Below are 18,717 nucleotides of genomic sequence, written 5' to 3'. Positions count from 1 at the left end.
TTGTTTGAGGAAGGAGCCAACAAAAATGTGGATTGGCATGGGCAACCCTTGTGACGCCATGAACTACGACTTATGATATGTTTTCATGACCCTCACGGTTGGCAATGGTGCAAGAACAAAAATGAAAAGTGAGGGACGCCCTCAAGGACAATGAATGGGTCACCAAGATCAAAATCTCCCCACTTTTTCCATCGTCCACTTCGGTCAATTTGTTGAGCTTTGGGCCACTATTCGGGTTTTTAATCTTATGGAGGCAGAAGATGACATTACTTGGAAGCACACGGTGAGTAGTTGCCACATGGCGGAGTCCACCTACAAGGCTCACTTTATTGGCATGATCCGCTCCCCTTTGGAGCATGCGGTGTGGAAAACTTGGGCACCACCTAAGGTGAAGTTCTTTGTTTGGTTGGCCATTCAAAATAGAGTTGGACCACCATATATTGGCCAAACGAAGGTGGCCCAGTTTTGCTAAGTGCCCATTTGCAAAAGGGAACAAGAATCAATTGACCACCTAGTTTTCAAGTTTCGGCACACTCTAAGACTTTGGGAAATGATTAAGGCTTGACTCCAACTTGCTCACATGGATACTTTCACACGGCATTTGAGACGCTCCCTCAAAGATTGATGGATTGGATTATATCCGAAGTACCCATCTCAAATAGGAAAGCCACCATCTGGAATGAGGGAAACACGCGTGTTTCCGGTAACCAAGGTGCGCCCCGTCAATCCTACTCGACAACATTTCGAAGGAGGCTTTGATTTGGGTGGTGTGGGGGCAAAGAAACTAGGGGCAATCATGCCAGAAGAGTAATTCATTTGTCGTACTGAGGGGTGTATTTATAACACAAACTCTTCTTTTCTCTTAGTTAACACAAAATCTTTTGCCTCCGTTTCAATAATAAAAAAATGTGCACCATTGTTTGCGTGCGTCTGTCACGACGCACGAAGAGTGACCCACTGCCGAAAGCACTCATTTCTCAACTCGCGTGCTTGCGTACGTATTAGTGATCTTCTAAAAAGCACCAGTTCGTGATGAGGAAAAGCTCCACCAGATCAGTAGTGCATTAACTTAGCGAAATTGCTTCCTCGCAAGCAGTTCTCCTGCGTCCACGCTCACTGTTGCTGCTTCCACTTACGAATCGTGCTGCCTTCGTCGTGTGTATAGCAGCGTTCTTAACTTAGGCAGTTCAGACGTCCGAATCAAAATTTACTTCTCTAGCTTTCCAGCCGGTGCGCAGATGCTTCGCACTTTTGTGGGTCCGCATGCAATTTCTCGGAAACTGCCGCGCCGTTCCCCGTGCTGCTCTTGCTCATCGGCATCTCCCCGGCCCCTCTCTTCATCCCCACCCACCCCCGCCCCATTTTCTGTGGAAGACCGGGAGCAGCAAGAGAGCGTGCTCGAGGCCTGGATCATCGTCGCTTGCTGCACGCCTCGCCGGTCGTCCGCCGCACCCAGTAAGCACCTCCATCGATCTTCCGGCTCACTCCGTTTTGGTTGTCTGCCTCTCTCTTTGCTATTGTTCACCCGCTCCACACCCTTATACAAATATTAAACGTAAAAATACCAAAAAGATTTTTTTTAAAAATCTGAAATTTAGGGATATCAAACATGCTTTTTCAACCTACTTTTGTGTTAAATTTCGTGAAAAATACCAGAAAATATATCCATGGTGAAGGAAATATTGTCCGAAAAAAAATCCATCCAAACAGTTTTTTCTATACATAGAATTTTTTTGTCTTTTTTGTCATGAATACGTTTCCTGATATTTTGTTACCAGATTTCACACGGGAGTAGATCGGAAACCCAGGTTTGATATTCCAAAATCTCTGTTTTATTTAAATTTTTTGGTATTTTTTTGAATTTAATGTTCGTATAGGGATGTGGAGCACCTAGGTGCTACAAATCCGCTTCCGTAGTAGATAGTACTACTAGACTACTAATACTATGTATGCATGGAGGTTTGCTTCAGTACACCACATTTATTGTGAATTGAGCTTACCTCAATGGTTAGGTTTCTTATGATGGAGTCAACCCGCCAGAGCTAAGTCTTAGACTTGACACTGGTGGTTGCATTTTCTAAAATTTATTTTAGGCTTCTTGGCGATGTGTGTTCAGTGTGGAAGGGGGCGTTCCCATCAAGTATGAAAGTGTCAGTGACGACTTCGTTGATTTCAAGATTTAAGATGTTCTGTCGGCTTACGACTTCATTAATTTCATGATTTAAGATGTTCTGCCGGCTTAGTATCTTGAAAGTGCTTACATGGGGTAGGATATGCGTCTGTGTTCATAGAGTTGAGCGCGTGTGCGTGTGTATGTGAGCATATGCGTTTGTTTGTACTCCCTCTGTCCTATAATATATATAAGACATTTTTGACACTAGTGTAGTAACAAAAACACTCTTATATTATGAGACGAAGGGAGTACTTTATAGTGTATAAAAAACACATTTATAGGCCCACGAAGTAAGAAATGAAAATCACAGAGCTTAGAGCATCTACAGCCGGAGGTTGCAAATTTGGGCCCTCAAATGCCCGCGGACGCGCCCACGGACAGTGAGCGAGCGTGCCTCAAATTTTATAATTTACAACCATATATCCTATTTTCAAAACATCTATTACATGTAGGGCCATGCACATCGATCATCCTGTCTGTTTTAGACCATCTGGGCACCGAAAATTATTCGTACTTAACATTTTTCATAGTCTCACCTCGCCGATTGATGAGCTAGTCGACCAGCTTAAATATCTGGGTTGTCCAGAAGGGATAAGCTTATGACATTATTGTATTTTTTGTTAAGGATATGGGCTCTTACTATGAATCTTCTATCTTTATCACATAGAAGATTCATAGTCAGAGTCTATCTCCTTCACATAAGGAACATTGGTGTCAGCTTTCTTGAATCACTATGTGTCTATGCATCAAAATAAGATAAAAATATATCGACATTGTAGTAGAGGTATCAACGTATATGATCAAGACAAACTTGACACTCGATGAATAATCATCAGTCAATGAAATGCAATCTAGTGTAAAATTTATCTCGATTACACATGCGAGACCTACACAACAAGAACCAAACTTGCCACCATCCGCTGGCGCATCTATTTAAGTCGGACGACGTCCACCTCGTCCGGTGATGTGGGACTAAAATTTGGTTGCGCCAATGAGAGAGGAAGGAGTTTCGGTCGTTGCAGGTGGGAGAGGGAGGAGCTTCGGTCGCTGTAGGTGGGACCCCTACGACCTGCAGCAGGATCGACGGGCGTGCCCGGGCACCACATATCCACCTCATATTTGGGTTGAATATAAGAGGTGTCGGTCAGCCCGGGCGTTTGAGGCCTGTTTAAAACGCCCGTCTGGGTCAGATTTTAGCGACAGGATAGTCACCGGGTGGTCTGCCCGGACGTATGAGACGGGCTTGAGAGGTTTGGCCGTAGATACTCTTACTTTCTTTTTTCACAACATCTCGCAGGTCACAGCTTATCTAATCCTCAATTTTCACCCTGTCGGTTTGATCCTCTTCACATCGTCGCTGGTATCTAGTCCTCGCCGACCCCTCGATGGCCGGCCCCTCGCCGACCTCCACCCCTCTCCCTCCCCCCCCCCCTCAGCCGCCAGGCGCCCCCCCTCTTCCCCCGCCGCCGCCGGGCCCCCCACCCGCTTCGGCCGTGCTGTGTCCTCCCTCCAACTGGGATGCGCTCGCCTCCCCCTCTGCCATTGCTGTGGCGCATTCAAGGCTGCCCCAGATTCACTCGCTGGTGGTTGCGCCTTCAAGCCTGGCCGCGCGTGCCGGCATCTCTGGGGACGGCCATTCCGCGCATGCTGGGGGACGGCCGGGTGGGTGGCAGCAGGTCAGGAGGAGGTATTGGTGGCGTGATGAGAGAAGGCAGCAGCAAAGCATTAATGGCAGGGATCTGCGTGCTCCTCCCCAATGGCAGCTCACCCGCATCCAGCACTTGTTTTTAACAAGGGCGGCCAGCTGCTGTTTTCGGTGCCTCTCCCCTCGCCATAGAGTCGCCTCCTGCACAAACCCGCCCCGCTGCTTGTTGTGCTCCATCTCTAGTCACGTCTCCAGCAGTTGCCATCTCCGGCGTGGTTTGTCTTCCGACGCCTCCCCGCCTCCCGCTGTCGTTTCGCTTCCGTCGCACACAGCCGCCGTCCCACCCCCCAGTTCGGTTTCTCCCACTCCAGCTGCCGCTCCCCCGCCCATCTCCGCAGCTCCACCTGTCGCAGTTTCCCCCGCTCCGACTGCTCCCTCTCCTGAAACCGCCGCTGCTGGCCCTTCCGACACCATCGCCCGGTCCGACCGCTCCACTGCCCCTCTCTGCGCCACCGGTCGTATGGAGAACTCGGTTCCAGACGTGGGCATGAGGCCGCGCATGGTGTCGGCAACCGTCCCTTGGACCCCGGCGCTGGCGGCTGCGGAGGCGGATTTCGAGACCCACGCTGTGGTGGCCACCGTTCTGGGCAACCGCCCTCGCTTCACGGTGTAAGACGTCTCTGTCGCTGCATCCATGCAGTTTAGAGTGCCTCGCTCAAGGATGCACGTCTCTGTGTTCTCGCCTGGCGATTTCCTCATCCGCTTCACCGACCGCCTCATGCGTGACATTGCTCTCGCTGAGCCATACACCCTGCGCATCGGAGGTGCGGTGCTCAGGCTCTCAGCTTGGTCTCGTCGCATCGGCGCTACTCTGGTGCGTCTCCCCTACAAGGCCAGGGTCTGCCTAGAGGGTCCACCTAGGCAGGCTTGGTCCTTTGAGGGCGTCAGGCAATTGTTCCCTCCGCCGGCCATCATTGACCATATTGAAGACGGCGAGTTCGGTGACGAAGAGTCGGCCTGCTGCTGTGTCTAGGTTTGGGTCCAAGACCCCTCCAAGATTGCTACAAGAGGCTGTCTCACCCTTGAAGAGCTTCCCAGCCCGGAGTCTCCTGCCTTTCACCGGCGCCTCCTCGGCGAAGCTCGAGACGAGGCTGCAGCCTACAGCTCCAAGCCCGTCGATGTTCTTGCTCACCCGGTCCTGCTGCACCTTGATCAAATTCATGACTACACCGTGGTGCTGGATTCCGGCGATGAGAGCATGGGCAGTGTCAACAGCGACATCAGCGGCTTGTCCTCCGAGGTCTCGCTGGTGAGGGAGGACTGCATCAAGTGGGGATACCGCTGGTTTCTCCACTTCGAAGATGGCACCTTCCTGCCGCCCCAACGCCGAAGCTCTGTGCATTCCAGGCTCTCCTTTGGTGGCGGTGGCGACGGGCAGGGGGCCGGTGGTGGACGTGGCCACGGCCAAGCTCCCCCTCCTCACCGGAGACGCTATGCTGACGCTGGAGGGGGGGACGGCTCTGCCAGTGGTGGTCCTGCCGCTGGCGGGCATGCTGATCGTGGGCGTCGCCGCGAACGCCGTCAAGTTCCCGTTATCAATGATGAGGGGGCGGCCAACGAAAAGGACAGGGATGGCATCACGGTCGGAGACGGAAAGCTGGGGCCGCAGCCCGAGGCCATGCACGACGGCCATGTGCAGGATCATGAAGGCTTCATTGAAGGAGGGGAACGGAGGGCTCCTGGCTCTTCACGGTCAGATGATGGTTCAGGGCCAGTCCCCATTCCCATGTCTCTTGTCCTCTGCCCAAGTCTGTAGGGTGGCCAGGAGCACGGGATGGGGGTTGGCTCGGAGGAGCTGCTTGAAGGAAATATGCCCTAGAGGCAATAATAAAGTTATTATTTATTTCCTTATATCATGATAAATGTTTATTATTCATGCTAGAATTGTATTAACCGGAAACATAATACTTGTGTGAATACATAGACAAACAAAGTGTCACTAGTATGCCTCTACTTGACTAGCTCGTTAATCGAAGATGGTTATGTTTCCTAACCATAAACAAAAGAGTTGTTATTTGATTAACGGGATCACATCATTAGGAGAATGATGTGATTGACATGACCCATTCCATTAGCTTAGCACCCGATCGTTTAGTATGTTGCTATTGCTTTCTTCATGACTTATACATGTTCCTATGACTATGAGATTATGCAACTCCCGTTTGCCGGAGGAACACTTTGTGTGCTACCAAACGTCACAATGTAACTGGGTGATTATAAAGGAGCTCTATAGGTGTCTCCAAAGGTACATGTTGGGTTGGCGTATTTCGAGATTAGGATTTGTCACTCCGATTGTCGGAGAGGTATCTCTGGGCCCTCTCTGTAATACACATCACATAAGCCTTGCAAGCATTGCAACTAATGAGTTAGTTGTGAGATGATGTATTACGGAACGAGTAAAGAGACTTGCCGGTAACGAGATTGAACTAGGTATGGGATACCGACGATCGAATCTCGGGCAAGTAACATACCGATGACAAAGGGAACAACGTATGTTGTTATGCGGTCTGACCGATAAAGATCTTCGTAGAATATGTAGGAGCCAATATGGGCATCCAGGTCCCGCTATTGGTTATTGACCGGAGACGTGTCTCGGTCATGTCTACATTGTTCTCGAACCCGTAGGGTCCGCACGCTTAAGGTTTCGATGACAGTTATATTATGAGTTTATGAGTTTTGATGTACCGAAGTTAGTTCGGAGTCCCGGATGTGATCACGGACATGACGAGGAGTCTCGAAATGGTCGAGACATAAAGATTGATATATTGGACGGCTATATTCGGACACCGGAAGTGTTCCGGGGAAGTTTCGGATAAAACCGGAACACCGGGGGGTTACCGGAACCCCCCGGGGGTTAATGGGCCTCATGGGCCTAAAGTGGAGAAGAAGAGGGGCTGCCAGGGCAGGCCGCGCGCCCCCTCTCCCCCTAGTCCGAATTGGACAAGGAGGGAGGGGCGGCGCCCCCCCCCCTTTTCCTTCTCTCCTTCCCCCTCTCCTACTTGGACAAGGAAAGGGAGGGGAGTCCTACTCCCGGTAGGAGTAGGACTCCTCCTGCACGCCTCCTACTAGGGCCGGCCGCACCCCCCCTTGGATCCTTTATATACGGAGGCAAGGGGCACCCCTAGAGACACAAGTTGATCCACGTGATCATATTCTTAGCCGTGTGCGGTGCCCCCTTCCACCATAGTCCTCGATAATATTGTAGCGGTGCTTAGGCGAAGCCTTGCGACAGTAGTACATCAAGATCGTCATCACGCCGTCGTGCTGACGGAACTCTTCCCCGACACTTTGCTGGATCGGAGTCCGGGGATCGTCATCGAGCTGAACATGTGCTTGAACTCGGAGGTGCCGTAGTTTCGGTGCTTGATCGGTCGGGCCGTGAAGACGTACGACTACATCAACCAAGTTAACGCTTCCGTTGTCGATCTACAAGGGTACGTAGATCACACTCTCCCCCTCTCGTTGCTATGCATCACCATGATCTTGCGTGTGCGTAGGAATTTTTTTTGAAATTACTACGAAACCCAACACTGCTAACAACGCCTATAGTGCAAGCTGCAGCGCCCGCCCAGGGGCCTTTTGGTGAAAGGCAGCCTGCTCCTGCTAAAGAGGGGACCGTTCTCCCCTCTACCAAGGTGGCGACCAGTCCGCGCTCGGGTCAACGAGGGGATGAGGCACCGGGGCTCTCAATAGTTGAGCCCAAAATCAGTTTGGGCCTGGAAGATGGGGAGGGCCTTGACGGCGAAGGCGAGTCAGGGGGCCCAAGCGATGTTGCTGCTTTGATTTCCTTGGAGAGCCCATGCGGCCCATTGCTTGCCTCTGATCTCCATGTTCTGGAGAGCCCACCTGGGGCTACTGCTCTGCCCATCCGGTCGGTGCCACACGGGGATAAGGTCGAGCTCTTCCTCAACAATTGCTCATCCCCGATCACTCCCCCTCTGATCCCCCACCCCCCCCCCCCCTGCCCCCCCCCCCCCCCCCCCCCGTTGTGGCTCCGGCGGCAAAGGTTTCAGCCACGGGCGACCACCCAAAAGCGGATGGCGGGGCTGCACCAAGGTGCAGCGGCAGGCTGGCGGCAAAGCCTTCCAGTTAGCTCTCCAGCTTGGACAAGGCGCTGTTCGTCTTGATGAAGAAAGAGGGGGCGGCCCCTGATCTGGCGGCTGCTATGCCTGAAGGGATCGAGCGCATCAAGAACATTTGCCAAAAGCCGCTCCCCTCGGCGTTTGTGGCTGCAATCTCCTCCCTCATGGCCGCCTCCAGCCCTGCTAAGAAGGCCAAGGCCCAAGCTATGGCGCCAGGGCTCACGGCATCCTAGTCTGGTTCTGCTATGTTGGGTGTGTCATGGTTTCCAAATGTTAGTCGCCCCCTTTTTTCTTAGAGGTTGGATGTCCCAGTCGTTGTATCCCCATGTGGTAGTTGGTTTGATGAGTTCTGTTGTTCTACCGTCAGTAAGCCAGTTTCAGATGGCTCGACTCTGCTTGGGTCGGTCTGTTCGTCAGTTAACGCTGCCCGCTACTGTTTTGTTGTCGCCCCAATCTGCTGTGTTCCTGGTTTCCCTATGGATTACAAAATTCTGAATTGGAATATCAGGGGTCTAAACAACCCAGCCAAGAGAAGAGCAACGCTAATTTTTGTGGCTGAAATTGGTTGCAACATAGTCTGTTTGCAAGAAGTAAAACTAGCAGTGATTACCCCTGCTATCGTGACTGAAATTTTGGGCGCTCGGTTTCGAGAAAATTTCATCTTTAAGCCAGCTGTGGGCACAAGAGGAGGAATTCTTATCGCTTGCTCAGCCGATTTTGTGATCACCCATGAGCCGCTTGCTGATGGGCCAAATTCAATCACTGGGACGGTGAGAGACAGAACTAATAATGATGCTTGGACCCTTTCAGCAGTCTACGGACCGCAAGAAGTCTCCGACAAGATCTTGTTCATTGAAGAAATCAAGAACATTAAGCAGTTTGCCTTGGACTGCTGGATGGTGACTGGTGATTTCAACCTAATCAAGAAGGCTGATGAAAAGAGCAATGGTAATATCAATTTGCAAATGATGGGCCGATTCAGATCTGCTTTGGATCAACTTGAGCTGCTGGAATTCCCCTTGCTTGGGAGAAAGTTCACTTGGTCAAACGAAAGGGAAAACGTCACGTTGACCAAGATTGATAGAGTGCTGGTTACTGAAGCCTGGGAACTGAAATTTCCAAATTATCAGCTCACTCCAGCCTCGACATCCATCTCTGACCACCGCCCGCTGGTTCTCAAGCCAATGGATCTGCAACACTTCAAAGGTTTCCGCTTTGAATCCTTTTGGCTTGCAAAGCTTGATTTCCTTGAGGTGGTGACCAAGGCTTGGGAGAAACCTGTTCAATCTGCAGACCCTTGCAGAAAGCTCCACACCAAATTGTCCAGAACTGCCAAAGCGCTAACCAAATGGAATAGAAAGGCTTCCAAAAGATCTCGGTTGATGTACAATATTGCAACTGAATTGATCTTCCACCTTGATCTTGCCCAAGAAGAAAGAGCACTAACCGAAGAAGAAAGGAATTTAAGAGATCTGCTGAAGAAGAAACTGTTGGGTTTTGCAGCTATTGAGAGGATCAAGGTTCGGCAAAGGTCTAGGCTAACTTGGATTAAAGTTGGAGATGCCAATTCAAAACTCTTCCAGCTCAAGGCGAACGGACGCAGACGCAAGAATCACATCCCTTCTCTGATTGGGCCGGAAGGCGCTGTAGTTGATAAGGTGCAGAAGGCCCGGGTCCTATGGGACCACTTCAACAACCTGCTGGGAACTGTTGGACAGTGCAAATTTAAGTTGAATTGGGAGTATCTGCAGCTTCCTTCATTCAACCTTGAGCACCTGGACGCCATTTTCACCATAGAGGAATTAAAAAAGGCGGTTTTCGACTTACATGCTGAGAAATCCCCTGGCCCTGATGGTTTCATTGGGGGCTTTTTCAAAAAATGTTGGGGTCTCATCAAGAACGATCTTCTGGAGGCCATCAACCAGTTTTTTCATCTGAGAGGCAATACATGGAAGCTGCTGAACAATGCCTTTATAGTGCTGCTGCCAAAGAAAGGGAATGCCGATTGAGCATCTGAATTTTGGCCAATTAGCCTCATGCACAGTGTGACAAAAATTCTTTGCAAAATCATGGCCAATACGCTGGCTCCGGAGTTGCAACACATGATTTCTGCTAGCCAAAGTGCTTTCCTCAAAGGGCGTAGCATTCAAGATAACTTCCTGTTTGTCCAGAATGTCATTAGGAGGGCCTTCACAAGAAACTCGCCGCTCATTTTCTTAAGCTGGATATTGCCAAAGCGTTTGACTCCGTGCATTGGAGCTACATGTTGGAAGTTTTGAAGGGTTTTGGCTTCGGACAGAGGTGGACTGACATGATCGCGTTGCTGCTCTCCACGTCCTCTTCCAGGGTCCTCCTCAATGGATGTCCGGGCATGCCGTTTCTGCACCGAAGAGGGCTGCGGCAGGGTGACCCCCTTTCACCCATGTTGTTCATTCTTGCAATGGAGCCGCTGCAAAAGCTGATGGCCTTGGCAACGGTGGAAGGGCTGCTCACCTCTATAAGCCAGCAGTCGGCATCATTGAGGACCAGCCTGTATGCTGATGATGCAGCTCTGTTTGTTAACCCCATCAGAGATGAGATTGCTGCTATTCAAAAAATTCTGATTCGTTTTGGAGAGATTTCCGGTTTGATGATCAACTTTGGAAAGTGCACAGCATACAAGATCGGTGCAATGTGGAGGAACATGGTGAAGTTCTGCAAGATTTTGGAGGAAAAGAGGACTCGCTCCCTTGCAAATACCTGGGCCTTCCTTTGCACACGAGAAAGCCAAAACGTGCTGAATTACAACCTCTCATAGACAAGGCTGCTGGGAGAGTGAAACCGTGGAAAGGAAAGCTTCTAAACAGAACGGGGCGCCTAACTCTAATCAACTCGGTCCTCACGGCAATCACAACTTTCTTCCTCACTTGTTTTGCAATGGATAAGTGGGCCATCAAAAAGCTAGACAAATATAGAAGAAACTTTCTTTGGGCTGGGGATGAGGAGACAAGCGGAAGTAAATGCTTGGTAAATTGGAAACAATGTTGCTCCCCCAAAAGTCTCGGTGGCCTCGGAATCAAAGAGCTAACCTGTTATAGCAGAGCTTTGAGACTCCGATGGTGTTGGTTCGAATGGGATGACACTGACAGACCTTGGAGAGGTTCCCAAATTCCGTGCGATGCAATAGACAGAGACCTTTTCTCCGCCTGCACTAAGATCATTTTGGGGAACGAACAAAAGGCAAATTTCTGGAAAGACAAGTGGCTGCATGGGGTTGCACCCATTGAAGTGGCTCCAGAGGTTGCAAAGCTGGCCTGGAGGAAAAATCTCAAGGTGGCAAATGCTTTGACTGAAAACAAATGGATGAAGGGTCTCCAAAGGGTGGGCAACGAAGAACAGGTTCTGCAATTTGTCAACTTGTGGGAGCTGATCCAGGAAGTGCAGCTGTCTCAGGACAGGGATAGCATTGTCTGGGTTTTTAACTCCAAAGGAATTTACACGGCACATGATGCTTATGATGCCCAATTCATAGGGCGAATCAAACAACCACTTCTGGAGGAAGCTTGGAAGGTCAAAGCTGAAAACAAGATAAAATTCTATCTTTGGTTGCTAATCCAGAACCGAAACTGGACGGCGGACAGATTATCCACCAGAGGATGGCCTTGCAACCCGACATGCGCCTTCTGTGATCAGGCCCCTAAGACTGCGAGGCACATCCTCCTCGACTGCCCCTACTCTAAAGAAGTCTGGACAGAGGCAGGCTCCATTCATCCTCAGCTGTTGGACGCGGCCTTTTCCTCCAATTCAGTAAAAGGTTGGTGGCGTAAGCTGCATTTGATCAACCCCAAAAATATCAGGAAGGAGCAGATCACGTTTGCTGCATATGTTGCCTGGCATTTATGGAATGAAAGAAACAGGAGGGTGTTCCAACACAAGCTGTTGTTGCCTCATCAAATTTACATGATGATGATTGATGACATTAGTCTATTCAGGGAGGCTTTCAGAGTGTAATCTGCCGCTGTTTTTCCTTGCCTACTGTCTCTCGTTGTTAGTGGGCTTTTTTCCTTTTTAACTTCTGTCTCCCCTTGTAAGCTCTAAAATGTACAGTTTTTCCCTCTCCTTTAATGCAATGACAGAGCTCCTGTCGGTTCGGGTCAATAATCCTCAATTTCTCATGCATATAAAAAAAATCCTCAATTCCTCATCTCTCAGATCCAAAATTCCCCCCCTCGTCCCTCTCCGCCCCCCGATCTAATTTGATTCACCAAGCCAGCGACCATGGTGCGAAGGCACGCGGCGGGAGCGCGACCCCATGCCGGAGGCCGCAGCCTCCGCACAGGAGTGGTGATACGAGGGGTAGATACTAGAGGCAACGAGCTCTGTTGCTTGACCGGCGTGATGGTCAGGCGCGGCGAGCTTAGAGTGAAGACATTGAGATTAGGCATTGGCTCTCGCTCGCTAGTGGAGCGTCGTCCAGCCGTCCATGCTGCGGCGGCCCGGCTTGGTTGATCCGTCCTAGTTGGTACAGCCGCGCTGGAGTAGAAGCCAGCGGCAGCAGCTGCAGCGGAGATTCAGTGATGCATCCCTGTGGCTGCACCTTCTCTGTGCACGAAGGATGTCTTGGGCTCTTGGCCAGCCGGTAATTAACCAAGCTGATTAGGCGAGCCGGCCGGAGGTCTCCAGGTCAGGCAAGTTCCTCCTCCACGCAGTCCAAACAAGCCCTCACGAATCCAGTGCCCTGTTATGAGGTGGTTCTCAGGTTCTCTGAAAGAAATCTGTTCTAAAAAATATTACTGCATTGCATTCAATTGTGATTTCTCATAATCCAGTTAGGTCCATACATTCTCTCATACAAAGTATTAGTGCTGTTATGAGGTTGTTCTCAGGTTCTCTGAAGGAAATATGTTCTAAAAAATATCACATTACATTCAATTGTGATTTGGCATTCTTGTGATTTGTCGTAATCCAGTTAGGTCCATACATTCTCCCATACAAAGAACTGGTGTTAATTTCATGGTGAATATTACTCTTTTACTCTTGGTATCTGACCACAAAGTATGCTGTAATGCTCACCATGTCTATTGTTGGTCAACAGGACAGAGAAGAAATCTTCAGATTCGAGTCACCATGAGTATATCAGGTACTATTGGGGTCATCAGTGGCATCAACGAATGTGTCAATTTGTTTCAGTGGGCAAGGTCTTCTATTTCATCTCTGCACTCCCGATGGAGTGGTAAGCAAGAGCAAAATCTTCAGGATGAGGTACTGCACTTGCAGAGTGGCCTACAAGGTCTTAGTGATACTCTTCCGGCAATGTACGACCTCATTGATCGGGCGGAGTGGAGGAGCCACAAACACTGTGTGGCCGAGCTCCTTCCAAAATTCAGTGATGCGGTGTATGATGCGGAGGACATTCTTGATGAGTTCAGGTGGTATGAGCAGAAAGTGACAGTGGAGGGCATTGCAAGCCAATCTCCTTTTATCGATTTCTTTAACTGTGTCATTCAGGGCAGTTTCAACAAAGTGAAGGATATCCAGAAAAGGCTGGAGAATCTTTCTAATCTGCTTGAGAAGATGGGCTTGGATGAAGCGACACCACGGTTTGACAAATCAGTCAGGCCAGAGACTAGTTCTTTTCCTATTGAGTCAATAATGTTTGGCCGTGATCAGGAGTTGAATCAGGTGATACAATTGCTAGTTGTAAGAGAAGATGATAGTACCACGAAATCTCATTCCAAACAGAAGAGAGAATGTCGCACAATCAATTCATCAAAAAGAACATTAGCAACAATCAACCATGTTTGTAATGAACAAGAAAATCATCTTGCTGTTTTGCCAATAGTTGGAATTGGGGGTGTTGGAAAAACCACTATGGCTCAACATATCTACCAACAAGTGAAGCCTCATTTCAAAAGGACAATTTGGCTTTCTGTCTCAGATGACTTTGACGTCAAGAGGTTAACTAAAGAAGCCTTGCAATCCATTTCTGGAGAGGAAGGAACTGGCCAGTTGGACTCGCTTCAACATGCTCTTCATAAAACTGTGTGCCAGAAAATGTTACTTATTGTCCTTGATGATCTGTGGGACGATGCCTTGAAGGAGAATGGGCAATCTTGGAAGAGATTCTGTGCACCTTTAAAAAATGTGAGGAAGGGAAGCATTATGTTGGTCACCACTAGGTCCCAAAAGGTTGCCGATGGAGTGCGCACAATGGAGACATTGAAATTAAATGGCTTGAAGGATGATGTCTTTTGGAATTTCTTCAAACTATGCATGTTTGGATCCGAGAGGTTTAGCAATGATCATGAGTTAGAGCAAATTGGTAGAAGCATACTTCCTAAGCTGAAGGGTTCTCCTTTAGCTGCAAAAACTTTTGGACGCCTGCTAAGGATGAACCGTCACATGACATATTGGAATAATGTTCTAGAGAGTGAATTGTGGGAGTTAAGGCAACAGGAGGATGACATTTTGCCAGCCCTTCGGTTGAGCTACATGTACTTACCATTCCACCTGAAGAGATGTTTCTCATTATGTGGTGTGTAACCTAAAGATCATGAATTTGAGAAGGATTATTTAGCTGAAATTTGGGTGGCGGAAGGCTTTGTGGAACCTCAGGGGGACATTCCAATTCAGGATATTGCTAGTCAGTACTTTGAAGATCTTGTAAGTCGATCTTTCTTTCAGAAAGTACACGGAGCATATGTAGTCCATGACTTGCTTCATGACATGGTCCAAATGGTTTCAAAGAATGATTGCTTCATATTAAAAAATGTGAACGATTTCCAAAAGATTCCTAAGAATGTTCGTCATCTATCAGTACTCTCTAACCCAAAGTTTGATTATTCAAAGCTGTTCAGCCTATGCAAGCATGAGAAGCTGCGTACCCTGATTTGCAACATGCCCTTGGAGGATAAAGTTGTAGCACCTGTAATGGATCATTGGTGTACTGAACTTGGGCGTATGCGCGTGATTATTTGTGCCTCTACAACTGGGTTACCGGGTAGTGTTTGCAACTTGAAGCATCTTCCGTACCTTGAAATCTCCAGAGCTTCTCCTTTGAAGAGCCTTCCTTCAATGTTCTGTTGCCTCTATAATTTGCAGATTCTTTATATTGGGGAATGCAAGATAGAAAGTTTACCCAGTGACTTGGATAAGTTGATCAGCTTGAGGAGAATTGAATTATGTGGATTTCGATATTATCTAGAGTATCAACTAAACTGCGATGCACTAGAAGCTAAACAAAAAAAGAGATATCTTCACGGTCTAAAAGTGCACCGGTCTTCGATGATGACTCGACAGAACAATGGGACAGAAGCACTTCACCTTTTACAACCTCCCAATGGTCTAAAATCTTTGCAACTCCGAGATTATCCAGATGTGTCTCTACCAAGATGGTTTCAGCCACAAAAGTTATCAAGCTTAATATCATTTGCAAATATTGGTATTTTCACTTCCCTGATGGATCTAGCAATTTCTGATTGCCACAAGTTATCAAGCCTTGAGCATTTTCTACATCCAGCTTCTATACCAGCCATCAAGAAAATAGTAGTTAAAAATTGCGAGAGGTTAATATCAGTACCAACTGAAAGATTCGTGGAGTTCCATTGCCTTGAAGAATTGGAGGTGGTTTATTGCCGAAATATCTGCTCCCAAAGTTTGGTGGCTCCTTCACTCAAGAGGCTTGTGCTGGGTTGTTCTGGGGATTTAGCACACAATATTGAGTGTTGCTCCCTCACTAGCTTCTTCTTATATTATTCCCGCCACACGTCCATACACCTACAACATCTTCCAGCCCTAATGAGTTTGAGCATTGCAAGGTGCGAGTCTCTTACATCTGTGAGACCAGCGATCTTCACTAACTTCTCCCATTGCGGGTGCAGCGCCAACGGCATTACATCGTTCTTGTTCCTTAAGGTGCTAACCATTAGCGGCTGCACTAAACTGTCAACCCTTGATGGTCTCCTAACACAAGAATGCCTGCCTGTCGTTGAGAGGATTTATATTGCACACTGCGACGAGTTGCTCTCGCTACCCGGAGAAAGGTTTGGAAGTTTCCTTTGTCTCAAGGACCTGGAGGTTTATGATTGCCAACGTTTGGACTGGCAGAGGGGACTGGTGCTGCCGTCGACGCTCCAGAGGCTCGTACTGGGCCAATGTGGGGATATATCTGCATGGGTTCCCAGCTGCCTGCAAAACCTCTCGTCACTCGTTTCGCTGGAGATGTCTGAGTGCCCGGGCATAACATCCATTCCAGGTGACATTTGGAGGACGAACCTTGCATCTCTAGAGGAGTTATATATCACCGATTGTCCAGACCTTGTCTCAATTGGGGGATTGGAGGCCGTTGCGCAGCTAGGCACGCTGCACATTTCTGGCTGCCCAAAGATGATAGAGATGTAGCAGCCTGTGAAGAGAGGCGGAGACTAGCTAAGATCCCATCGATTTTCAAGTCTATGGTACGCGTGTTTAATTTACAGAAAGCTATTTTCTTACTAGTTAACCTGCAGATTTTACCAATATGTTTTCTGCCACTCGTTCTGATCTTCAATAAAAGTTTGAACGTATCTATGTCATGCAGGATTTTTGTTCTTGTTGCACTGAGAATCTGAGATCGCTGTATCTGTGGATCGCTTGCCAAACTACTCCAGCTCTCTGGCCAGCTGAGCTCATGCCTATTCCTAATTCACTTCAAATCGACACCAGCTCTGCATGCAGAAGCACAAGCAACATTTGTTAACGGAGACTTGACATATTTTATAGTGTAGATTCACTCATTTAGTCACTTGTTGTAATCTCTAGAAAGACTTATATTTGGGAACAGAGGGAGTAATTGTTTGGATTGCTTCTTTGATACTCTGATCTTACGTTCCTGTGACAGGAACCTTATAATTCTAGGCGAAGCTAGGACTGGACCAATCCCCTGGTTGGGCTAGATTATTACTCACTAGATATTGGGCTAAGTTGTTACACACCGGGCAAATCCCAAGAATGTAAATTTGAAGAAAAGATTGCAGGAAAAAAAGTGCTCCAGCAACAGAGGTTTCGGAAGGAACATGTACAATTTTCTATGGAAGCATGAAAATTCCTTTAGGGAAGAGCGATTTTTCTTTCATGTTCTATTTCATAACATATGCAAATGTAAACCTTCGTTTGTTCATCACATCATCACAGAAAAATGTTCATCCGCCTTAGCTAAAAAAGCTCACGTGGATCCCAAGAAATATTCCAATTTCTTCTCTAAATTTTTTAGCATGATTTTTTTAAAAAAATTACCCAGTCATGGAAACTGTTCACTTATCTCCACAAAAATGTTTGTCATAGTTTGGAAATTGGTACTCATGCTTGTGAAACAATAATTTCTAGGAGATATTTGCTTCACTTTTTTGGCGATAAAAATGCAGCAACGGTGAATATAATTTCTTTCGCCTCAAACAGTACATCATCAATCACCAATAGATCAAAATCCAATATGTTGGCAGAGCAAGAAAATGTAAAAAAACAAAAATCAAAAGCTTCGGTAATATCTTTCAAGAATGTCAGTTGTGGCAAGCAAAAGATAAATTATTTTGCAAGTGAATAATAATGGAAAACAAGATATCAAAAAGTAAAAAGATATGATTAAATAAGAAGATAAAAAGGAGAAACCGGAAATGAAGAAAGTAAAGAACGAAAAAAACATGAAACGAAAGAACAACAAAGCTTGGTAGGCAAATATTACTTTTATCAAGAACATTACTTTTATCATAACAAAGAGGCCTTTCAACTGAAGAAAATAAGCATGAGCGACCAGTGGCATGCAAATAACTCAGGAAGAGTGGCTTCTTCTGCACCACATTAGAGAAATTACGGTGACCAAAAGCGTCACAAATACTTGTTTATTTGTTTTGATGTGAGCACAAAATTCTTATCTAACTGCAGGAAAACTCTGTTTCGGCAAATGGATAAATATGGGAAGAAGGTCAAAGAATACAGTGGAAAGAACCTGAAGGATCCCTATCCAACAAAGAACAACGAACACCGTATAGAAAAACAGGTGATGGCAACAGTAGCACATATCCCGGAAAGGCAACAATCAAAACAAAGCCAAAGACTAATCTTAAACCCTTACTTCGTACATGTAGTATACCAAATAAATAAATTTTAATTGTGTTTTTTCTAGCATCCTTTATTAGGTATGATTATGTTTCTTTCTAACATTCCGGTCGGTAATTTATGTAATTTGGTTTAACCTTTTTTGTTGGAGGTGCTGAAAATTGATAGCAAAGAAAATATCCATAATTTCAACAAAAAAAGCTTGAAGGGCGACTAGATTATGAATCATGCAACACAAGATCGAAAGGAAAGGCTACTAACAGCAAAATTTGTAATCATTTTGTTTATAACAAGCTCAAAATTCTATAAATTTTGGTTTTTTAATAAATAGTTGAAAAAACCCTGAAATCTTGTGAAAACTTTCCTCTTCAGATATTCTTGCCCAGCAAGAAGGAAGACCGTTACACACTATATGTCTATATCTGATGGACATATATAAGGGAAAGGTTAAAATCCTGATACCAAAAGAGACCACTCCCGCTAAAGATTAAAAAGATCAAGAGGAGTTGCTAAACAAATATCAAAGAAGTTCTTTTTGCGGGGAAATATCAAAGAAGTTGACGCAAAAGAGAATTAAAAAGGAATACTAGCATGAACATAAAAACAGGACGGTAAGTCTTATAAGTAGCGATTTTCGTTTCTCTCGAACCATACCTTCTAGGTATTTTTATTTAAAACATTTTTTT

At 47.1% G+C, this 18,717-nt stretch overlaps 1 pseudogene; it reads left to right on the top strand.

Moving 5' to 3' along the window:
- The first annotated feature begins 1,198 nt into the window (after positions 1-1,198).
- On the top strand, positions 1,199-16,987 carry LOC125512478 (annotated as a pseudogene).
- The last annotated feature ends 1,730 nt before the right edge of the window (positions 16,988-18,717 follow it).

This window comes from Triticum urartu, chromosome 6 (assembly GCF_003073215.2).
Source record: "Triticum urartu cultivar G1812 chromosome 6, Tu2.1, whole genome shotgun sequence".
Lineage (NCBI taxonomy): Eukaryota > Viridiplantae > Streptophyta > Magnoliopsida > Poales > Poaceae > Triticum > Triticum urartu.
Note: the sequence above shows the minus strand (reverse complement) of the source record. Positions and strands in the feature narration are given on the sequence as shown.